Source organism: Pogona vitticeps, chromosome 1, assembly GCF_051106095.1.
Source record: "Pogona vitticeps strain Pit_001003342236 chromosome 1, PviZW2.1, whole genome shotgun sequence".
Lineage (NCBI taxonomy): Eukaryota > Metazoa > Chordata > Lepidosauria > Squamata > Agamidae > Pogona > Pogona vitticeps.
The window spans coordinates 63,718,082-63,741,542 of record NC_135783.1 but is presented as its reverse complement, the minus strand read 5'-3'; the positions used below and the strand labels follow the sequence as shown (position 1 = coordinate 63,741,542).

At 42.7% G+C, this 23,461-nt stretch overlaps 1 protein-coding gene across 1 annotated transcript in view; it reads right to left on the bottom strand.

Annotated features, from left to right (window-relative positions):
- Positions 1-16,512, bottom strand: part of FRMD1 (FERM domain containing 1) — a 59,162-nt gene extending 42,650 nt beyond the window's left edge. The window contains exon 1 of the mRNA XM_020808219.3: positions 16,224-16,512. The gene's annotated coding sequence lies outside the window, so the exon portion shown is untranslated. The remainder of the gene's footprint in view (positions 1-16,223) is intronic.
- Between the last annotated feature and the right edge of the window lie 6,949 nt (positions 16,513-23,461).

Below are 23,461 nucleotides of genomic sequence, written 5' to 3'. Positions count from 1 at the left end.
CTCTCCGTAAAGGGCCATATGGATAACATGAGGATTCCTGTTTGCATGGATAGGAGGTACAGAGCTGAATTGATGACAGCAAACTTGGAATATATGATACAGATTGTTCTGCCAAATGCATGGGGAGGTTTTAGCTGAGAGACAGAGGGAGAGAGTGAGCAAGCACTGACCTAACAGCTGCTGCAAAAGATTTTTAAAGCTACATTTGCGCTATTGTAAAACTAAGTGAAGTAGAATGGACGTGTGTGATACATGTGAGGAAGACAAAGTCATGGGTGGCACGACGCAGCCAAAACTACAGAACTCTGTGGAAGCCTGCATGTTCTGGCATGTAGATGGCAACCGTATGACCGTGCTTTTTGCCAAGGATATCTGGCATTGCCCTGCAGGCCACAGAGAAACTGCATCTCCTTCAGTGCTAATCCAAGGGAGACACGCAGAGCTTCACCTCTGAGGCATACGGCTTTTCAACTATAGCTGTGGAGAGAAACAGTTTATTAAACATGCTTAGCCTGTGATCTCTTTTTAACATTAGGGCTGCAGATTCTTGTTCTGGGCTCCATGGGCAGCAAAGCAGATGGAGTGTGAAGCTGGAATGTGAAAGGTGGCGTTCTAAAGGTCTGTTTTAAAAGACAGCTCCCAAGGTTGCTGGGAAGATAAACTGGAATATCTCTGTGAGTGGGAGACAAGTATGACAAAGAAACAGCTCGGTGGGTAGCTTCGGCAAGCGACTATCAGGCGTGTGTACGTTAAAGTGCCACGGATAACTAAGAATAACAGTTCTACTCAGGTTTTGCTACTGTATTCTTCCGGACTATAATTTCTGACCAAATTTTCCAGAAATGCAAAGTCAAATAGTGATGGAATATGAAGAGAATCACATTTTACTTAAATGCAGAAAAAAATAAAGGAAATATTCTCCACATTTTTTTTAAAAAAAAGATAAAATTAAAAGGGAAATGATCAGTATTTCTAACTTTCTCCATCCTGCCAGGCATGTTTGAAACAGGAACAGGGTTATTTATTTATTTATTTATGAATTTGTATAGTGAGAGCACACTTATAATGACAGCGACTGGCAGGAAATAAATGAATAACAGGTTACACTAGAAAGACATGCTTGATAATAAAGCTGCAATCCTGAACACATTTCTAAGTACAATGGGACACAGTAGGGCTTATTTAACAAGTAAAGAGATATAGGATTGAGCTGCTCATGATGTTTTAGAATAAAACTGCAACTTATGGCCATCCAGATCTTCCTGGACTCCAATTCCCATCAGATCCAGCCACCCTGACCAATTGTGAAGCATGATGGGAATTCCAGTTAAACAGTGTCTGAAGGGCTACTTCCCAGAAATGGTTTGTTCTTCACAATTTCTAGAGGCCAATTTATTGTTTTGGAAAACAAAGAAACAATAAAACAGAAATGTTACTTCATCATCATCCACAAAGATAACAAGTTCTGTGGGAAACCCCCCTCCACACAACAAGAATATACAAGAAAAGCAAAAAAATGTACACTGTCAAGGGGTATGATGATTATGAGCAGTGCCTCATTACTGGAGGGAATGAGCAAAAAACACCTAAACAGCCTAGAACTAATGTTAATGTAAAAAAAAAAACCTGCTTTCTGGCACAGGATTTTGGTGCATAAAGAACGTACTGTGACAGATGGGAAGAAATCTAGAACAGAGAAAATGACTTTTCTGGAATGTTAGTGTACCTTCACAAAACACTATAACTGAAATATTATTATAACATGAAGACAGATTCCTTGAAAGAGTATCTAAATTGTGCAGCTATCGCAGCTTGATACTACAGTGGGGTCTCTACTTAAGAACGTCTCTACTTAAGAACAATCCAACTTAAGAACAGCTCCATTTGCTAAATTTTGATTCTACTTGAGAACAGAAATCCAAGATAAGAACAGGGAAAAAAACCTTTCCTGCTCTTTTTTTAACCTTAGGTCATCTTAGGTTTAAAAAAAAATTCTCCCCCTAGTGGTAGAGTACGTATTAACCAGCTTTGCATTAATTCCTATGGGAACTAATGCTTCAATGTACGAACGCACCTCTACATAACAAAAAAACAGCCAGAACTGATTAATTGGTTTTCAGTCTATTCCTATGGGAAATTTTGCTTCAACTTAAGAACGTTTCAACTTAAGAACACCATTCTAAAACGGATTAAGTTCTTAAGTAGAGGTTCCACTGTACTTTAACTGACGTGGTGCCATCCCAAGGAATTCTGGGATTTGTAGTCTGGTGAAGTATTAAGACCTCCCTGCTAAAGAGTTCCCTGAACTACAGGATTTGATCTCTTTAGTAAAGAATCTGACGCCTTCACCAAACTCCAAATCCCCAATTGCCACAGAATGCAGCCATGGCAGTTGTGCTGGCCAGGGTGTCTGGGAGTTGCAATCTAAGAACACCTGGGTTACCCATGATTGGGAACCACTGCACTAGAGCACTCCTGTTGCAGCCAAGACCCATTTGTGGGAATCCCCCAGACAACTGGTTGTGTGAACAGAATAATGGTCTAATCCAGCAGAGTTTTCTATATTGTGTATGTTTGGCAGGAAACATGTCTCTAGTCAGATATTCAGGTTTTTCCTTCCATGGATTACAGTTCATGGCTAGAAGTGACATCAAGTTTGAATCTCCCAGTATTCAGTGGGATTTTTTTCCCCTCCTCTAAGGCAGACCAGGGACGTACCCTCAGGATGGGTGCCTGAGAAATGTTAGTGTGTCTGTGTGTGCATTTTTAAAAAATACCCAGAGGGATTCAAAAGAGGCACAATGATTCACTTGTAACTAAATCAACAATAGAGTAAACCAAAGTGTGACACACTGGAAATTTATTGCTGTTAAAACAGACAGTCCTTAAATATAATACCGTCTCCACTCGTTTTCCTTCATAGCCTTCCACCAAACATTTCATTTTAGTTTTAAAAAAACAACACAGCATGAGGCAGGGATGAAAGGAACTGGAAGACAACTGGTGGTGGACACAAATTGATGAAATGGATGCCACACCTGAGATAGAAAAAGAATACATCATTTGCACTGTGGTTTCAAAATACGTAATCAATTTCCCACCTTGAATAGTATTTCCTGTGGACAGGTTTCCAACATCCCAGTTCTGCCAGGTATCCAGATTCTAGCTTTAAACGAGGTGAGAAACTGTTATATTTTTGTCAGAAGATGATCAACCTACTTTATAAACTGGAACATTCATAAGCTGCAATCAATATTTACAAGTCATAAGTACTAGGAGTTTACTACTGGGAAATAAAGTGTCTCCATTGCTACCATTTCAGATGGATTCGGCTTCAGCTACGGAAGTTCCATCCAAGTGTGTCACAATTACAAACAGCACTAGTTCATAGCCAGGTCAGCCAAGGGGGCACTCATATTTCAGTTAGAATAAGAAAATCTTCAAATGGGAGGAGGTCTTGGTGGTCAACCCAGTGCTCTAGGAACTATTAAACAGGCACTCCTAATACATAGCTGTCCAACCCCGGCTTAAATACCTCTACCAAGGTTCCTCTACAATCAGACACTAAATTGATTGAATTCCAAGTGACCTATCTGTAGGAAGGCCAACAGCACTTGAGATAGATAACTTCTTAAGATGTGTCAATCATATATCATTTGTAAGACAGGAAATGTGGGGATGACCAGCAAATGACCTGAGCATGCTTGATCCATCACTAGTCGGCTGGATCTTCTGCACAGTGTGCAGGCCAGGTCAGGGGGGAGAATAAAGATAGTGCTGATGGGTGTCACTGGGTTTCCAGATAAAGGAAGGCCACCCAAATCTATCTTTATCGTGTCAATGATCCACAAATGATGGATTAAACTTTTGAACTAGGTAGCCTCTGGACCCCATGGATCATGGTTGGCAGTCAGCACAATCAAGGTGAAGAGAACCATGGTCTCTAATTTGAGGCAGAGGCAATGGCATTTGCAGATTTGCTTACCCTAAAACTGCAGCACTCACTCCCAAAAGAATAGCATGGGGTCTCTTTGGTAAAATATTTGAAACAAGAGCCCAAAGAAACATTTTATTTCAGAAGAACTTTAGAAGATTTTAGAAGACTTCTCAGGTATTTTTTTTAATCTTTTGGATTCCAACAGGAATGGGCAACTTAGTATTCTCACTTAGTATTTAAGAAACATTTAAAATTATAGTTTTGGATATCAGCCAAGGAAAGTCCTCAACTTGTTCAGCTACATATATTTAAGGTGTGACCACAGAGACCTGGAGCTTGCATTTCGGAGTGCTTCTAGCAAGGTCCAGTGTGAACTGCCTTCCAGTGATCACATGGCTTATGCATGTAGTGCTCTAACCTGACCCCAACCCATGCCCAGGCTGGACTTTTTTGGTCCAGTAACAGTTTAACACTTTTGGGGGTCAGGCTGGCATGATTCCCTGTTGGGTGGAAGGATCGCTTTAAGGGCTCCTGTTAAAGTGATGAGACAGACATACACTTTTCTCATTACACCTTAATTAATCTTTCAACAACTCTATGCTCTAGACGCTTAGAGTGTTAAGTAACAGAGTTTGTGAATTTTTGCAGGGGGGGGGAGGGAGGAATGCCATTAACTTTCTCCTCTCAACACCAGCAGGCACGGTGTAGCAACACAAGCAGAAAGGTGCAGAGACACTGAACTTTATGACCATCTATTAGAGCTCAAAAAAAAAAAAAGCATGGGCACTTGTTCCATGGGACCAGGCAGCCACAGGTATCTTCTTGCCTAGCTGAGCACCTTTTACTCACTGGCTGAAATCTAGTTGCGCAACTCCACAGGTGCAACGGTTCCGACTACAGTAGCAACAGCAGTGGTAGTAAATTCCCACTGATTAAAGATTTTGTTTGTGGATTTGGGGGTGCATGTGACTTTGCTGCATTGTATATGAGCCACATGCACCCCAAATCACCTTTCACGACCCGTCATTTGTTGCTGATGATGACATCATCACTGCCACACATGTGGAGCTGCGCAACAGGATTTCAACCACTTGTCTGCACCTCCAACCATTCCATCTGCAGTGCTACATGTACCACAGATACTAAGTTAAACAGTGAACTCAACCCCATAAATAGATCATAGCAAAGTATGGCATTAAATAGTTCAGAAGCAAAGGCCAGAAGCCTATTGGTGATTTATACTGGCATAAATGTATTGATGTAAATTGCATGGATGAATTGCTGTTAGGTAATAAGTTTGTGTTTCTTGCCGCATTTGTATGAAGGGATACAAGCAACAACACATCAACTAGCAGTTGCTCATATAATTACACACATGCTGGTGCAAATAACCTGTAGGATTCTGGCCAATGTATCACAAGCGAGATCCTCAACAAAAAGTTGCAGTACAGAGTGCTCTTGTTCAGGGTTCCAGCCACAACTGTCTGTTAGGATACTTGTAATCCCTATCAAATACTGGTGCAGCCCAAAGGGGTGAGATTGAGAAACAGTGGGGCCGTGAGTAAGAGATTTGAATCAGAAAGAGAGGGAGAGCTGAAGAGTGGCTGTTGACACGTAGATTGCAAAGACCCTTGCTAACTTGGTCTAGGGTTTGAAAGACTCTGCATGTGGAGCTGATCCTCCTGTGTTATGGACACCCAGCCCTATTGAGGATCTCTTGGATTTTTGTCCGAATCTGAATTCAAAAGGAGACTTGAACTTTGAAATTCTATAAGCAACTTCTGTACTGTGCTGTTGCTGAGGCCCAGGGCGCTCAAATTGCAGCATTTTGTTGCTGTTATAAGTGCTCATGTTGCCTGTTACAGTATATTACTGTGAGTATGAAGCAACTCATTTTGTGAAATTCTTTGCAAGATTCATCAACAGATATCTAAGCAAACAAATAGCCCCATAAAATTCAGAAGTGTTACATATGCTAGTTCATTTTCCCTCCCATAGTTTCCCCTTTCCCCATAGTCAGTCAGCATCCAGTGGCCACTGAGTATGCTAAGTTTCCATTTGGCTTTGTTCGGTTCCCCTTACCCCTTTTCTCCCTTTTAAAAACAGTAACCACAACACTTTTGGATGCCTGGGATTTTCCAAAACCTCTGATCTCGATCTCTCTCTCATCTGTGCAGATGGTACCAGTTTTCAACAACAACAACAAAAAAAGGATTCCCACAGAGAGTTAGCTGTTCTTAGATAGATGATCCACCCATAAGGAACCTGTAGGCTATGCACTTACCAAGGGGGCTCTGTTTGAACTCTAGGATTCCATACCATCTTTGTTCTTTTTTGACAAGTTGTGTCTATCTCCTGACATGCACTTTAAATATCTGACAATTATATTCATTAAAACGGTCCAGCACCAGAAGATAAGCAAGTACGGCATTCCTGTTGAGGAAAGTGATATACAATTTTTCCCCATTCATCCTGTGGCTATGATATACAGTTCACAACACGTGTCTTAATCAGGTCTTTCATGTCAAACAAGCAACACATGCATGCGTATTTTGCAAAGAAACATTGATTTAAAACCTATGTCAAAGATAAAGGTTAGACACATATATCTTCTCGAGATGTTCCACCCTGTTTAACCCTCAGATCTTTGCAAATATATTTTACTTAAGTAACAATGGATTCACTGTCTTATCTATTCTCATGATTAACAGGCTTAAAATGTACCCCACTGGCTAACTCTACAGGTTGATTTCCATGAAACTCCCAAATTGAATTTCTCCCCAGTAAACATACGTCGAAAGGCCACGTAAACGAAGCTACCTCAGGTCAAATGTCTGACGTGCACTTTAATATAGCTGCCCTGGGTCCTTTTCAAGGAGAAAGGTGGGGGTGAAAATCATATGAGTCTATGTGGATCAGTAATGCCTATATCAGTGGTTCCCAATCTTGGGTCTCCAGATGTTCTTGGTCTAAAACTCTCAGAAGCCTTCAGCACTAGCTGTGCTGGCCAGGATTTCTGGGGGGGTTTAGTCCAAGAACACTGGGAGACACAAGGTTGGGAACCATTGGCCTACATTAATCAGAATCCAGGGGAGGGGAGTACTAGAGGAGCCAGAACAGAGGTAGAAGGTATACACCATATAGAAGATTGTGCATTCACAGCCTACTCTAATAGTAGGCAGAGCTAGCACATCTACAAGACAGTTGGGTTCTTCATCTCAGTCCAACAGAATGTCTGGTGTACATGTATTCAAGTTGGAACATCTAACATGAGAGGTCTGGGAAAAATGAGGCCCTCCAGATACTGTTGGGCTTTTACTTCCCATTAGCCCTGGACATAATTAATGTCAAGAATGACAAGAGCTGAAGTGCAACATCCAGAGGCTACAGCTTCTATGTTCCCTCAGTATGACCAGAGGATGGGTAGCCATGTTGTCTTCCCAGGCAGGTCTTCAGGGAAACACATCAGTATATCTTGCAACCAACGTATGTTGTGGCAATGATGCCTAGGCAGGTTATTTGCTTAGCTGTACTACCAAGCCAGGGTCAGAAGACCAGCAGTCGTAAGATCGAATCCACGCGACGGAGTGAGCTCCTGTCGCTTGTCCCAGCTCCTGCCAACCTAGCGGTTCGAAAGCATGCAAATGCAAGTAGATCAATAGGGACCACCTCGGTGGGAAGGTAACGGCGTTCCGTGTCTAAGTTGCACTGGCCATGTGACCATGGAAGATTGTCTTCGGACAAACGCTGGCTCTATGGCTTTGAAACGGGGATGAGCACCGCCCCCTAGAGTCGGACATGACTGGACAAAAATTGTCAAGGGGAACCTTTACCTTTACCTTTACTACCAAGCCAACACCATCCAAAATTTGTGAGAATGCAATATGCATCAATCAAAATGTGGAAGAATTGCCTTGGAAAGGGAGACTGCATGTCTTCTGTCCAGGGCAAGCCAGCTAAGAGGAAAGGCTTAAGTACCAGTTTATCCTGGCAAAAGAAAGGATGCTATGGCTATCTCCCAACTTCAGATTCTTGGCCAATCTGAGTGACTGCAAGTGGAGCCGTAACAAAGAATGGTTCCTTGACCCAAACCTAACAAACATGTAACGATAAATATGTCAAATAATATGAAGGATAACTGTGTTCACCTTTTGCAGTAAATGCATAAATAACTAACATTCTGACACACCTTTGAAACTAGTGAATGGACTATTTTGTGAACTGGTTTATGCTTTATAGATTATAGCAAAGCCTTTGATAATGTGGATCACGAAAAGCTATGGATTATAGCAAAAGAAATGAATGTGGCAAATTTGTCTCGATATATAACTTACATTCTAGACAAAAGATTAATGTGAGGACAGAAGATGGAGAAACAGAATAGTCTGCAATTGGGTATGTTTTATCTCCCTATCAGTTCAATCTACATGCAGAGTATAATAATGCAAAAAGTCAGTTTAGATTTATATGACAGAATGCAAAGTCGGTGGAAAAGAAAGTCAGTTGTTTAAGATATGCAGATATCATACTGTCATCAGAAAATACCAAATATTTGAAGTGAACGCAGATGAAGATTAAAGAAGAAAGTGCAGAAACAGGATTCAGTTGAACATTTAAGATAATAAAAATCATAAGTACAGAATAAATATTGCATATCTTTAATGTTGGCAATAAAGAAATAGAAATTGCTAAGGATTTTCTATGCTTTGGTTCAAACATTAACCAAAATAGAGACTGCAGTCTAGAGATCAGAAGATGACTGAGATTTCAGAGCTACCATGTTTTTCCGTGTATAAAACAAAACATTTTCCCTAAAATAATTAGAGAAAAAATTGAGGGTCGTTTTATACATGGAAGGCAGCAGCAAGAGGCGGAGACTGAGGCAATGAAGCAGCCGGGCTCGGCTGCCTCTTTCGGCTGCCCACTGACTGCTGCCACCGGCACCTGATTGCCCCCTCCAGCAATCGTCTCCTTGCGATTGGGTGGCGGCGGTCCTCCGATGGTGCTTCCCCAACTCCCTAACTGGTAAGTGACTTTTTCAGAGTTTTTTGGCCCATAGGAATGCATTAATTACATTTCAATGCGTTCCTATGGGAAAACTTGCCTTGCAAGACGAAAATTTTGCAAGACAATAGGTTTTGCGGAACAAATTATTTTCGTCTTGTGAGGCACCACTGTAGTTACAAGACCTGTGTTAGTGAAAGGAAGGGGGAAAGCCTCTAAAGAATACTCAATACAATTTTGGAGAGGTAATCTGTAATAAAATATTATTAAATAGAGTCCCGTGGGTATGGGGTGCACGTTAGAATTTAGTTTATAATATGTACTATTACTTGTATTTTTTTCTGTATTTTTGTTGTTATGTATGTGTGTTTTTTGGTGTATTTTTTGTATAAAATAAAATTAATTATCTAAAAAAACAAGACCAAAACCCCTGGCATAAACCACAGCTCCACCATGAAGTCACTGCAAAAGGGTATCCTTTTACGCAACAAACTAGGGGCCTGTCTACACTGGCATACAGATCTAGTATAGGGATTAGTGTAGATTGGAAAAAAAACTTGCCCACAAGCGTTTCTACCTACAGTGAACCATCCTTCCCCCTTTAAGAACTGTCACACACCTTTCTGGTCCAGTGGTAGGGCATGCATTCTTTTTGGCCCACTCAATTGTTTGGCCCACTTCAGCAGCCTCTGCTATTGTGGCTGCAAATTCTGAGAGAGGAGAGAACAAGGGGGGAAGGAGAACAAAGGAAGCAGGGAGGGGGGAAGGGAGGAAACAGAATGGCATTGACAGAGGGAGAAAGGAGTAACGGAAAAAATAATTCCACATCCCCTAACCCTATGCAGACATCGGGGAAGTGTTTATTTAACAGCTGATGAGTTGTTTGCTGTTTGGAAGGGAGGAGCACACTAAACGGCACATCATTCCTCCCCCGACTTCAACAGACCTCAATTCACCCCACACCAAAAATGGCCAGTCTGGATAAGCCCCAAAACAGCGAACAATGGGGTAAGCCTCGAAGAGTTGCCAAGGAAAAATATCTTGTGTTGCCCAAAGCATTTCAAGAAAGTCTTCACTTGGGTGACAGTTCCAAGTTCTTATATGGTGCAAGCATTTTCTTGCCAAATAAGAATGTGCTCTTTTCACTCCTGAAAAAGATTTTATCTCAGCACTTTGGGGAACTCCATAAATTCTTCCATGGCACCTCTTTTAAATTTTATCTCTTCACCCGTCAGTTATTTTACTGCTGCTCTATTATTTTCTTTGGCCTTACAGATACTGCTCTTTCTTAGTTTCAACCATGTCTTACCACTGATGAAATATATGCAGTTAATAATATTGGTCTACCGTATAGGTTACTGGAAGAACAACCAGGTCATGTAATGTTTTCTGATCAGGTGTGGAAAAGAGTACACACTCTATTGAGTACACGGAGATGGAACGTGGAATGCCTAGAAGATTCTGGTGTTCAGTAAAACAATGGGTCCAAACAGCCTCCTCACCAGGCTATGTTCCCTCTTTCTTCTTCAAGACACCAACAGATGTGCTAACAAAAACCTCTTTCCTCAGCTTAGCACCACAGCAGATTAGGAGCAGACATGAGATGGGAAGGAAGTAGGTTGATCTGCAGGTGATCAGTACATCAGCCAACTGCTTTAACACCAGTTGCAGGAGCTCCTTCCTAAATTAAAGTGCTAAGACCAGGAAAGCTTGGGTAGAACCAGATATATTATAATAAGAGTTGGGTAACACCCTATTACCCATGTGGTACAACAGAAAGTGTGTCAAACTGCTACACTCAGCCATGGAATCCAACAGGGGGGGATGACAATAGTAAAATATTCCTTGCACACACGTCGCATACCTCAAATACACTGCTAAGGTGTTTGAGGTATGTGATGACACATAACAAGAACAATACCTTTATTGGACCAGCACGATACATTAAAAAGGCGAGCTTTGGAGTCCTCCAGGGCTCTTCTTCAAGCAAGGCATTAGAGAACACAGAGTTGACAGAAAAACAGAAAAGTGTAAAAATATCTGGACTAGCCATTAAACTACCTAGGGCCCTCTTGGGGAACAGGTGTGTGAGCATGTGCGTGCGTGCACGCGCATAAACAAACCAAACCACTGGATCTGTAGTTAAATTAGAGTTCCAGGCTGCATACATGAAGAATGAGAATCAGTTAGTTTCACCATCCCCAGAGGTGAAACCACCTCTGAGGATGTATAATGAAGTGATTCTCTCCACCTCTAAAGGCAGAGGGGCTGCCAGACATCCCTTGATCTTAGTTGAAACAAGCTTCTCTTGCACAGGCCAGGAGAAGCAGCACCAAGAAATATATTCGTGAAGGCTTTCACGGCTGGGATCTTGGACGTTGTGGGTTTTCTGGCTCTTTGGCCGTGTTCTGAAGGTTGTTCTTCCTAATGTTTCACCAGTCTCTGTGGCCGGCATCTTCAGAGGACAGCAACCTGTGCTCTCAGAGGACAGCAACCTGTGTTCTCATGAGCACAGGTTGCTGTCCTCTGAAGACGCTGGCCACAGAGACTGGCGAAACGTTAGGAAGAACAACCTTCAGAACATGGCCAAAGAGCCCGAAAAACCCAGAACAACCATTAGCACCAAGAAACATGGTAATCTCTACATTAGAGACACCAGAGACTGAATTTATATTTGGATTTCAGAGAAGATACAGAGTGGGAGGATGTGTGTGCAAATTTCAGTTCTAGTAAACGTCCACCCGCTCTATCCCCAGAAGAAATTACTGTAGCAACTTTCCTAGGCTGTCTGATTAGGTAAAAGGGAAGGGGTTCCCTACTCGCCAAGTCCTACCCCCAAAATGTATCCTTATAAGACAGACATGCCCCCTTGTCATTGCCATACCTAGCCTCATTCCACTTTGCTAACATGAGTCCAAATCATAAGATCAAATTCCTAAACTGTTCATACATTTTAATCTTAAGAGTCAAATGTGTAAATTGCAGAGAACCGGCAAATCAAGAAATATAGTATGTGTAGTTAAAGTGCCATCTACTGGGGTTATACAACAACATTTTATCTCATTTTATTTATTACATTTATACTTATTAAACATCCTCTATATAGGAGCACATTTCCAGGCAGAGACATTAAATTGTTAATTAAATTAATTATTTAATTGCGTAAGAGTCCCTTATGAGTTTTTTTATTGTTTAATAGTTGCTGTTATTTCCTCCAATCTGGAATTTATCGGTCATTTTTATAGAGAGAGTGAGTATTGAGAGTTCTCTTTCTGTTTGTTGTTGAAATTCATGATTATTATGTTGCTTTGTATTTACAGCTGCCCAGAGAAGATACTTGCTACTAGACAGGCAGAGGTATAGGGTTAACAGATAAATAAGATAGAGCTGAAAACATTCTACAAAAACAGAGAATGACCGCCAGACAGATTATGTTGAAGATGAGATTAAATGCTGTCTGCCAGCTTTTGTGCAGGTGTTCGGAGCAAGTTCCCTAGGGGAAAAAAATACCAGTCTTTCTTTGCATGAGTCAAGGGTCTGTTTTAATGATGTCTTTTGTCAGCCTACAGCTCTCCACTTGATACATGATCATGTTGACCTGGAATAACTGGACTTTTAGTCATCAGGTTGAAGTTGGCTACTATAAAAGCATGATGGCCTTTTTATGCTGCTGAAAATAAGTGAGCTGAGCTGTGGAAAAAAATGAACAGAGAAAACGTCCCATTGCTAGAAAGGATATAGGAAACACAATTCTCTCAAATCTGGTCTTTCTTCCTCCTGAGGCACAACAGTCATTAGCTCTCTTTGGACGTCTGTAAGGAGGTAGCAGGATGGCACCTCCCACTATTATTCCACCTCCTTTGTCCCAGTGCTTGCTCTTCACCTTCCCAATCTGTCCATGGTGAGAAGACTGATCTGAAGAAGTGGTCCACTTGCAGTTAGCCGAGGAAAACGAAAGACCTCTTCCAGATATACCTAAGCAATTGTGTAGGCTGACGGGTGGGTGAAGAGAGACAGTAGGTACCGCTTTTAGACATTTATAATTTGTGGCCGATTGCCAGATATTTATGATTAGAATTTGTGATTCTAACTATACGACTTTATGTGGGTTGTTAGCTGTCCTGGACTCTCAGGAGGAATGGCAGAATATATGTTATATAAACAAACAAAACACCCTTCTTAAGATAGTACACCGCTGTGGTGAGGTTGTGAACTTGAAACACTTTGGACGGCAGAGAAATATCCCATACTTGAATCCCACCCCCAACTAAAGTGAAGCAAACACCCTGATAGTGAAATGGTTAAATATAGCAAGTCCTAGCCATCTTTAAACTACAAACAAGAGGAGACCCTGAGGCAAGTTGTATTCTGCCCCATTTTAGGTCAACCCCCGCCATCCCACTTCTGCCTGCCTCCTTACCAGGGCTGAAGACCCTCCCCGCCGCTTCTGCTTTTCTATGCATAGTTATATGTTTATAAATACCCACTCCCTGTCACCACACATGACCAGCTGTACTGCTTTCGATTCCACCAATATTAAGTAAACATTCAATGACAGTGTAGTGTTCTTTGGAGAAATTCTGCATTTTGCTTCCTCCTTCCCTCCCTTCCGTGTTTTGTACACCTCATGGCAAGGGCAACTGGTACACATTGTGGTTGGTGGAATGGAAAGCACCACATCTGGTTGTGTGTGAAAACTGGGGGAGTGGGTATTTATTTATAAACATATACAGAAAAACAGAAGGGGACAGAAAACTGATGAGCAGAGACTGAATAGAGTACAGTGGTGCCTCCCATTGCGACATTAATTTGTTCCGCAAAAATCACTGTGGAACAAAAACATCACAATGCGAAATAAAAAAGCCCATAGAAACGCATTAAAACACGATTAATGTGTTCATATGGGCTTAAAACCCACCGTCCAGCGAAGATCCTCCATAGCGCGGCCATTTCTGGTGCCTCTTAAGCGAGGAATCTGTCCCAGAAAACAGCGGGCGGCCATGTTTTTTCCCCCGGTGGCCATTTAGACCGCCGATCAGCTGGCCGAAAATGGTCGCTTTGCGATGATCGTTCATCGCAGTGAAATTCCCCCATAGGGAACATCGCAAAGCGATTTCGTCGCTAAACGGAGCGATCGCTATGCGAGGCACCACTGTATTCTGGAAAACAATACACCTGATTGGTTGCAACCCTGAAAAAGCGTACACTCTGCAATATTTGTTGCAGTTCCGGTTTGGTATTCATATTTCAGACTGCTATCCTGTTCTGCCAATTGCAACAACTGATTGCAAGAGAATCACAACAAAAGTATTTTTTTCTTTACCTATACTGTAATTGCCTTGGCGTACATTATAACTGCTTTGCCATACTGTGAGAAAATTATACCACTGTTTATTTAAGCATGTAGATATTTAAGGAGGATACCATACATATTCCATTCAAAAATATGTACATATGGGAAAAGAGACACTTTGTATAAGGCTGTGGACAAAATCCTGTTGCTTAGCATAGTAAATCACACTCACGTAAGTCCATTGTAGGCATCCTTCAGTCTCCAGAGACTATGGTAACGTGCTTTGTATAGAGGTCTTGAAACAGCGTCTGGTATGGCTGAGAAGGCCAATTTGAGAGTGACAATCCTTTCCATACTGAAGACAAAATCTATCCCTTGTCCAGCTCCCTGATTTTGCTGGTTTCAGGACTGCCTCTTTGCCTCGGCCTGCTGGACAAGGGTCTCTTCAAATTGGGAGAGGCCATGATGCACCGCCTGCCTCCAGGCTGAATGCTCAGATGTCAAGGGTTCCCATCGGTTGAGGTCCATTCCTAAAGCTTTCAGATCCCACTTGCAGATATCCTTGTATCGTAGCTCTGGTCTCCCTCTGGGGCGTTTTCCCTGCACTAATTCTCCATAAAGGAGATCTTTTGGAATCTGACCCTCAGCCATTCTCACCACATGCCCAAGCCAACGTAGATGTCATCTAAGTCCATTTACTCAGTGGAGATTTAGTGAGTCAATTGCTCTGTTAAGTTCCATTGAATCAAATGGGCTTACTCAAACTGCTACTTCATAGTAAGTTACAGTTCAAGCAGGCCCCTTTGAAACAATGGAATTTAGGGACCAGCTGATTCACTAAATCCCCATTGGTTCAATGGGCCTACTCAAAAGCCATTTATTACCCAAAGTGACATGATTTGGACCACTGTACAGCAGCCTTTCCCAGCCTGGTGGCCTCGCATTTTGGACAACTCCCATCATGACTGACTACTGCTTATGTTGCTGGGGGCTGATGGGAATTGTAATCCCAAACAAAGAAGACTTTTGAGCTAGGGAAGTTTGATGACTACAGTTTAGCCTCACAGGAGAAACATGTTTCGAAACAACCTTCAGGTACACAAAACTATAGTTTCAGCAAACCAGTACTCTCCCAAGCACTGGTCATTTCATTAAAATAAACCTCCTGGGAACACATCTTTTCCAGGAATGACTGAAATTCCAAAAACTTGTTTTTTCCCTTTGTTAAAAGTAAAATTGACTTGTACAGGTGAGAAAACACTGACTTCTAGATAGACATGTTACTAAACTCCACTGCTTTAATACAGCTTCTACAGCATTTAAAAGTTATTAGTCAGAACTAAAATAGACTGATTTTTTTCTTTTCTATCTCTTTAGTTCACCTTGCTAACAGACCTATATTCAAATATGAAAAAATTCCTCAAGAAAAGTTGGTAAGAAGGGGAAATTAAAAGCGCCGCGGGAGTTTCAAACGCATTCATTAGTACTAATGTTACAGGTGACCATCAAAATAATGATCAGAATATCCCAGCAAAATAACTGAGTCGTGACATCGGGTCGGAGAAGCGAAATTGAACACGATGATCCAGGGCAGAAACCTTAGGCTCAAGCAGGTTCCTTGTTATGCAGAGTCCTACATCATCCACAGATGGCCACCTGGTCTATCAAAACATCATCCGCGTGAGACAATCCTACCGGAAAACACAAAATTCAAGCAACGAAAACGCAAAACAACAACAAAGCACTGTCTGTTGTGCCTTATCCGAATCCTCACAGCAGCCTTACCGAAAACATCTGGAGACAGAAAATAAACAAAGTAAACGCCACACTGGGAACATATATATCTTTAATTTCACTGATTTCCCCCCGATCTGTTTCGTACCACAACTCTGCCATCGGAGACGAAGAAAACTTAAGCTATATATTTTTTTCTTCGGGGTGGAGGAGTACGATCTGCAAACAGAAGCTCGAGCAACGAGCAGTACTTACTTAAATAACGCTCTGCAGGCAGCACCCGACCAACGCGGAGGGCAAGGCAGCACCGATTCTTCTCTTTTGAGATGTAGCCAGACTTTATGCTTTTCCCCCCGAGAAGATCAGGCAATTTCACCCTCAGTGGCCCGGTACCATCGTCCCCTCACAAAGGAGGGGGAACCATCTGGACGAGTAGAAATTGGAATTCGGCATCGGGAGTTTCCCTTCGAAACCTCGCCCTTTCGGGGATTCGAGACCAATGGACTCGCGAAGCCTTGCGGTCGCAAAGAATCCGCCAATCGCCCGCGCCAGCCTCCCACACGATCCTGCCCCGGCGCTGCCTGGCGGATCCTTCCAAACCCGACGGCTTGTAAACAGTGGCGAAAGCCGCTCTGCCGCCTTTCTCAATGGAAACCCCACGTGGAGGGGCAGGGCGTAGTAACCCCCCTCAGGGGGAGGGCGACGGAGGCGGCTCCTCTTCCCTGCAGCGCGATTGGCCGGCCGAGGACAGAAAAGAGAGAAGCTTCTCCCTGATTGAAGGGTTGGCTCGTCAGTCCAAAGGGGGAGGGGCTGGCGGTGGAGGTTTAATTTCGGCTCCGTTCGGGTCAAATTAAACAACGATTTCTTGAGAAGCGTTCTTCAGCCTGTGGTGTAACACTGAAGTCATGGAGAGGGGAAGGCACAGGCTCTTAACCCCTGCTTTGCGCATATTTCATCCTGAGTCACACCCCAAGGACTGAGAAAAGCAGAAGGGACGTGGTGGCATTGCGGGTTAAACCGCAGAAGCCTCTGTGCTGCAAGGTCGGCAGACCAGCAGTCGTGAGATCGAATCCACTCGACCGCGCTTGTCCCAGCTCCTGCCAACCTAGCAGTTCTAAAGCATGCAAATGCGAGTAGATAAATAGGTACCACCTCGGTGGGAAGGTAACGACGTTCTGTGTCTAGTCACACTGGCCACGTGACCACAGAAGATTGTCTTCGGACAAACGCTGGCTCTACGGCTTGGAGACGGGGATGAGCACCGCGCCCTAGAGTCGGACACGACTGGACTAAATGTCAAGGGGAACCTTTACCTTAAACTGTGGCTAATATGTTTCTTGAGAACTAGTGCCATGAGTCCGGTTCTATGGCAGTGCCTGGGAAGAAGTTTGCTGCAGCCCATGAGCGATTGGCACACAAATGATTGCTAGTCCATCATCCTAGAGAAGGGGGAGCGGGATTGCTCTGGGGTGCTTTCCATCCTGGTAGGGTAAGTCCAGTTTCTGAGCAAGGTATCGGAGGTCCATCCGTGCTTTGATGCTGAGGTGGTTATTATACTGTATGCCATCAAGTCGCCTCCGATGCATTGTGACCCAATGAATGAGTGCTTTCCAAAATCTCCTGTCCTCTGTAGCCCTGCTCAGCTCTTGTAAACTCAAGCCCGTGTCTTCCTGGCATCAACCGTTCATTTGGAGAGGCATTGCCTCCCTCCAAAACTGAACCTGGGTGGTAACAAGAAGAATGATCTGTTCAGAGGAGAGGTGATTTCGAGTGCCAGACTAGAATCGCTTAGCAGACTTAGGATCAAATTCTACTACAATGTGACATTCTTGGGTGAAATATTGGCCAGAATCCCATTGGTCAGCCAAACTAAAGTGTAACTATTGAATCAACTGGATTTACATAAATGTAATTTCCCGTTAACAGTAAATTCAATAGGTCTACTTGATTTGGGACTACCAATAGTCCCTAAATCCCTGAAGGAAGCAACAGGCTTGAATTTACAAGAGCTGAGCAGGGCTGTTGGGGAACAGGACCTTTTGGAGATCTTTTTTGTTGTTTAGTCGTTAACTCGTGTCTGACTCTTCGTGACCCCATGGACCAGAGCACGCCAGGCCCTCCTGATTTCCACTGCCTCCTGGAGTTGGGTCAAATTCATGTTGGTCGCTTCGATGACACTGTCCAGCCATCTCGTCCTCTGTCGTCCCCTTCTCCTCTTGCCTTCACATTTTCCCAACATCATGGTCTTTTCCAGGGAGTCTTCTCTTCTCATGAGATGGCCAAAGTATTGGCGTCTCAGCTTCAGGATCTGTCCTTCAAGTGAGCACTCAGGATTGATTTCCTTCAGAATGAATAGGTTTGTTCTTCTTGCAATGCAGGTGACACTCAAGAGTCTCATCCAGCACCACAATTCAAAAGCATCAATTCTTCGGCGGTCAACCTTCTTTACAGTCCATCTCTCACTTCCATACATTGCTACAGGAAAAAACATAGCTTTGACCATGCCGACCTTTGTGAGCAAGTTGATGTCTCTGCTTTTTCAGATGCTGTCTAGGTTTGTCATTGCTTTCCTCCCAAGAAGCAGGCGTCTTTTAATTCTGTGGCTGCTGTCCCCATCTGTAGTGATCATGGAGCCAAAGAACGTAACATATGTCTCTGTCTCCATATCTTTCCCTTCTATTTGCCAGCAGGTGACGGGACCAGTGGCCATGATCTTAGTTTGTGTGTGTGTGTGTGTGTGTGTGTGAAGTTGAGCTTCAGACCATTTTTGGCACTCTCTTTCACCCGCATTAAGAGGTTCTTTAAGTCCTCATTTTCTGCCAACAGAGTGGTATCATCTGTATATCTGAGGTTGTTGATATTTCTTCCGGCAATCTTAATTCTGGCTTGGGATTCATCCAGTGCTGCCTTTTGCATGATGTATTCTGCATATAAGTTAAATAAACAGGGAGACAATATACAGCCTTGTCGTACTCCTTTCCCAATTTTGAACCAATCAGTCGTTCCATATCCAGTTCTAACTGATGCTTCCTGCCCTACATATAGATTTCTCAGGAGATAGATAAGGTGGCCAGGCACTCCCATTTCTTTAAGAACTTGCCGTAGTTTGTTGTGGTCCACACAATCAAAGGCTTTTTTTTATTCAATTAAGGAGAAATAAATGTTTTTCTGGAACTCTCTAGCGCTCACCATAATCCAGCAAATGTTAGTAATTTGGTCTCTAGTTCCTCTGCCCCTTTGGAATCCAGTTTATACTTCTGGGAGTTCTCGGTCCACATACTGCTGAAGTCTAGCTTGTAGGATTTTGAGCATAACCTTGCTAGAGTGTGAAATGAGTGCAATTGTACAGTAGTTGGAGCATTCTTTGCCACTGCCCTTCTTTCGGATTGGGATGTAGACTGATCTTTTCCAATCCTCTGGCCACTGCTGAGTTTTCCAAACTTGCTGGCATATTAAGTGTAGCACCTTAACAGCATCATCTTAAGATTTTAAATAGTTCAACTGGAATGCAATCACCTTCACTGGCCTTGTTGTTAGCCAGGCTTTCTAAGGCCCACTTGACTTCACTCTCCAGAATGTCTGGCTCAAGGTCAGCAACCACATTGCCTGGGTTGTGCGGGACATCCAGATCTTTCTGGTATAATTCCTCTGTCTATTCTTGCCACCTCTTCTTGATGTCTTCTGCTTCTGTGAGGTCCCTATCATTTTTGTCCTTTATCATGTCCATCTTTGCACAAAATGTTCCTTTAATATCTCCAATTTTCTTGAACAGATCTCTGGTTTTCCTTTTCTATTATTTCCCTCTATTTCTTTACACTGTTCATTTAAGAAGGCCCTCTTGTCTCTCCTTGCTATTCTTTGGAAGTCTGCATTCAATTTTCTGTAGCTTTCCTTATCTCCCTTGCATTTTGTTTCCCTTTTCTTCTATTTGTAAGGCCTCATTGGACAGCCACTTTGCTTTCTTCCATTTCCTTTTCTTTTTTGGGGGGATAGTTTTTGTTGCTGCCTCCTGTACAATGTTACGAGCCTCCATCCATAGTTCTTTAGGTACTCTGTCCACCAAATTGAGATCCTTAAATCTGTTCTTCACTTCCACTCTGTATTCAAAAAAGATTTGGTTTAGATTATACTTGACTGATTTTTCTTACTTTCTTCAGTTTAAGCTTGAATTTTGTTATAAGAAGCTGATGATCAGAGCCACAATCAGCTCCAGGTCTTGTTTTTGCTGACTGTATAGAGCTTCTCCATCTTTGGCTGCAGAGAACATAATCAATTTGATTTCAGTATTGCCCATCTGGTGATTCCATGTGTAGAGTCACCTCTTGTGTTGTTGGAAAAGAGTGTTTGTGATGACCAGCTTGTTCTCTTGACAAAACTCTATTAGCCTTTGCCCTACTTCGTTTTGAACTCCAAGGCCAAACTTACCTGTTGTTCCTTTTATCTCTTGACACCCTACTTTAGCATTCCAGTCCCCTATAAGAGATCTTACATTCATACAAATCATCATTAGTTGAAGGTGACTTGACCACACTTACACTTAACAACAACCAATAGGATTTAAGCCACTGTCCCTCAACCTAGCCTTCATCCTCCACCAGTGTCAACTTCCACTGGAGTCATGTGTACTATCTTTGGACAGATGTGCAAAAATGGACAAAATCAGGAGTATTTTTTTTTCAGTTTGGAGGTGACTACATGAAGCAGGGACCCACCAATTTTGCCACAGGCAGAACAGCATTATAAGGTATCCTTTATTTCCCATTTGGCATTTGAAGAGTTAAGAAGATGGTCAGGGGTTTTAACTGAACAAAAGGGAAATTGAAAGTCATAGATTGAGCTACTGACATAAAAGGAGAAAGCTAATGATGACTCAACCCCTCAATAACGCCCAAGATCTCCCCTAGGCAGGCCAGCCAAAGAAGTGGTAGGCAGGGTTCAGACTAAAGCCTCTTGCAGCTATTTCTCAAAGCTGTAGGAGGAGGAGAAAGTCATGTGTTGTTGCTTAGATTGCCTTTTCGCATTTGGAATATTATTTTTCTTGGATTTCTCACTAGGCCAAGTTTACTGAACTCTGAAACATTATACTATTAGGACTAAATGCCAGTGTGATGGTAGAAGGATGATTGATACATCTATCAGCTTTAATGGATAGGTCATGAAATTAGGGACTTAGGATCTGCCTTTTCTCCTTGTGCTTTTCCCCCTTCTCTTTTTTTCACTTGTTAGTGAGGTCATACAAATATCCTCCTTTGTCTGCAGGCCTTTGTGCCATTGAGTGCCTGGGGAAACCTCCCTTCTTTTCTAGGATGAGGCTCAATCTATTGGGCTTTCCCACCCACCACTTTTCCAATAGTCTACCTCATCTCCACCATTGATTTATGTTCACAGTACCACAGAGTCATAACAATTTACATTTATCTCCCATTCAGTCATGTTTTTCGTCGATATCCAGAAACACATGGAAAGTATCATGGACCTCAGGACAGAATTCAGTCAGAAAGTCTCCCGAAAGGGTACAGGTTGTCAGAAGGGATACCATATGTTTGCTTTTATATACATCTCTACAGTTATCACCATTGAAACCTATACACTGAGATTATTGTACTTTGGACATAGAATGAGAAATCAAGACTCATTGGAAAAGGCAGTAGGAAAAGAAGAAGATGTCATGTGGAATGGATTGATTCAATAAAGGAAGCTGTGGCTTTAACTTTGCATTTTGCAGTACCTTAGCAGGATTGTTTCCAGCGGGACTTATTGGTAGTTTTTAATTCACAAGGCTGCCATAATTTGGAAACGACTTAATGTCATGCAACAACAATATTGAATTTATTTTGTGCTGTTAAATCAGCTCTGACTGATAATTGAACAGCTTCTAAAATGTCTTCTCATTAACAGCTCCTGCAAACCCAAGTCTGTGTCTTCGTTTATTGAGTCATTCCATCTCATATTTGGCCTTCTCCTTTTTCTGCTGCCTTTAGCTTTTGCCAATTCAGTATCTTAAAATACAGAAAGAGAAGAATAGAGTCACTGGAAAAGGGTTCAATTGTTGCCTTGACCACTAACTATTGTCTTCTCATGATAAATCCAAAGTACAATAATCTCAGTTGAGTCATTTTTCCTTCTTGGAAGATTTGCTCTAGCAACCACTTGTTTGTCTTTCTGGAGGACCATGGTATCTAGAAAGCTCTCCTGCAGCACCACATTTTTCTAAAAATAATTTTTTTCTTAATTGACTTTCTTCACTATCCATATTAACAAATAATGATAATTTATTTCTAATTTGTCTGGCAATATAATCTAGTTTCCCCGTGCTTCCCTAGTATACATAAAATTAAACTTGAGCTTCAAATATTATAGTTCTGATGTGTGTGTGATGTTCTGTCAAGTCAGAACCAATTCCTAATCACCCTAATAGGGCTTCCAAATTGAGATATTTAAGGAGTAGTTTAACAGTTCCACTCCCCTAGTGTGCTTCCCTGACTGAACTGGATTTGAACTCAGGTTTCCTGCAGCCCAGTCTGTTTCTCTTTCCGCTACACCATACTGGGTATCTTAAAGTTCTGACAGCCTGTGAGGTGAGAGCACTACTCCTCTCGCTGGAGTGCCGTCCCTCCCCCTCCCCACAGAAAAGGAGATTGAAACTATGCCTGCCTCTCCTCCTAAGAAAATGGAGCAGCTGGAGACAGACCTGGGATACGCAGAGATGGGAATACGAAAGTTGGTAGTTAGAGGAACTGGGGAAGAAATGGCAGGAATAGGGCGGGAACCTGTGGGTGGAAGTAGAGTTGGGAGTAGCAGATATAAAGAGGAACAATTGCCGCCAGGCTGGGAGTGGGTCTGAATAGAGGACCAGAGTGTGGAAGAGACTTAAGAGTCCTGAAAGAAGAGGCGGACTACTGGAGACAGAGGGAGATACCACCAAGACCCTCTTATTGGGGAGAGGCTGAAGCCAGGGAGTAGAGGAGGAAGAAGCTTAGAGAGGAGAAAGAGAAGGTAGAGAGAGAAAGAAGAGAAAGGCTAGAATGGAGGGTGAGAGAATGGAGGATGAAGGGATATCACGAGGACCCTGGCAGACCTTCACGCCCACCCAGGACCCTCTCTGGATGGACGACTGGGACAATGACACAGTCTCCTTGTTGGAAGATGAGGCAGGACCGGTATTAAACCTGAACCTATCTTTGGACTGGCCAGGAGCTTGGAACTCGGTTGAAGGAAACCCCTTTAGAAACGAAGATTGGAAACCCCTAGCTGGCCCGTTGTTGGAAGGAGATAAACATTGAACTAATGTTGCAGACGCCGGTTATTTGTTAAAGACACCAATAAACCTTACACCTGTTTCGAAGCCACATAGATCTGCTAATTTATTTGAGTGAAAGCAGGAGCCAGAAGCAGAACCCCCACACAGCCCCATACTCAAAATTCGTGAAAATACATACTTCTTCAGTACTGACAATCCTTTCTGTGTGCATGCATGTGCAAGTGGCAGTCAG